Here is a 1,856-nt window from a genome sequence, read left to right on the forward strand (position 1 = left end):
TATATATAGACACACACACATACTAGCACATATGCCCATGGGTTGTAAACAAAAAAATTGATGTTTCGTGTAAGCATAATGTCTCACAACACCGGATTCACTACGAAAAACATGCTGCAGCATAACATCCTCTACAAAATGAACATAAAAAAATATGATGCAATTTAGCCGTGTTCGTATTTTCTTTACCGGGCATAATCCCCCACTAATTTTATTTAAGTATAATCATTCCTTTAATTACCATGCCGTCCTAACCCGTTTCAGTCGCGAATCAAAACTTTTTTTTCTAATTTAGTATCCCGACACATTGAAGCCTACAGATCATTTCTTTAATTTATCCTACCTTTTTACCTCAAGTCCTTCCTTAGTTAGCCTCATCTATCTAAATATTCCATTTATTAAGACCACAATCTTTTCTTTTGATTATTTCACCGGTTTATCCATAATCCTTTCTTTATCCTTTAAGGAGCTCGCCCTAAACACGAGGACTGCCACTCGTATATTTAGAGCAAGTTAGATTAGTAAATATGAATGGCACATAGGTTGTTGGTTGTTACGTCGAAGATCTAGAAAAGAGGTCGTGTGATCAATTTCCACAATGTGATTTATTTTGATCCAATTATTTTTCGTGGTCACTACGAAAGCCCATAAAAGGCCCATCAACATAAGTACCTGGCCCAGATCGTTTAGCCTGTGTACGAGCCAACGTTACCCTTTGATATTTTTACTACCCACTTACAGTAAGCATCACTTATTAGTTACTCCTGTAATTAATCTTTATAATAGTTGCTCACTGGGAGCTCGTGCTTGGGAGAAAATCAGTGTTGCGGAATGTTCGACAATGGCCGTCTGCTTGTTCGAGAAAGTCTTGTGTAGGCTCATTTGGTGTGGCCTAGCGTGACCCGCCATGAATACATCTTCCACGTGAAATATTATTAAGAAAAATCAATCTTAGAAATTATATTACTACCAACCCGCGTTGCACGTACACCTTGGCCCTTGGTAGTATGTACACCTTGACGCTTGATTCGGGTGGAAACAAAAAAGGGGTCGGCCGGGCGACTTGCTGTCCAGAAAAATCTCACGTTTGGTGAGATGACCTAACAACCCAGTCGGGAGAGTACATAATTCTGCAAAACTCAACGGGCTTTGAACAGGACTTAAGGGCATCTCTGATGGCAACCCGTAATTTTTCTGCCACATCCGTCCAGATAGGATGGAACCAGTCCGCGGACACGAATGCGGGAGGCCGCCATCCAGTCATAGCCGCATACATTTCAAACTCTTATTCATCAAACCGGATGAAATTCATGCAAACGCGACCGGATTTCATATTAACATGACGTATTTCATACAAACATGGACGATTCTCGTTATATTTCAAACATTTAGAACAAAATAAAATGACCCGACCCTAAAGCTATCCTACGAAGGCGGCGCCCAACGTCCAAGCTCGTGTCGTCCTCCATCCACCGTCTCCATGAGCACTAGCGGTAAGACCCGTGAAGTGCAGGTGCAGTCTCCGGCAAGGAAGAGTAGAACGCGGGAGACGAACCGACACACATGGGACATAAGGCACAGTCGCCTACCTTGGCCTACTCATCCTCGGAGTAGTCCGCGACCTGTCCGTCACTGGTAAACATGAGGTCCACAATGGAAATGGTGGCGTCGGCGTTGTCGTCGTCCCACCGGGCCACTTGATAGTACGGCGGCGGCGCGTAGGAGGCGCAACCGGTGTTGTTCTCTTCCGTGATCGCCTGCAGCTGTGCTAACGCGGCTGCCGCTTCCTGGCGAGCGGCGGCTTGAGCGCGGACGACATAAGAGATGGCACGCTGCTCCGCGATGAAGTTGGGGTT

This window comes from Triticum dicoccoides, chromosome 4A, assembly GCF_002162155.2.
Source record: "Triticum dicoccoides isolate Atlit2015 ecotype Zavitan chromosome 4A, WEW_v2.0, whole genome shotgun sequence".
Taxonomy (NCBI): Eukaryota; Viridiplantae; Streptophyta; class Magnoliopsida; order Poales; family Poaceae; genus Triticum; species Triticum dicoccoides.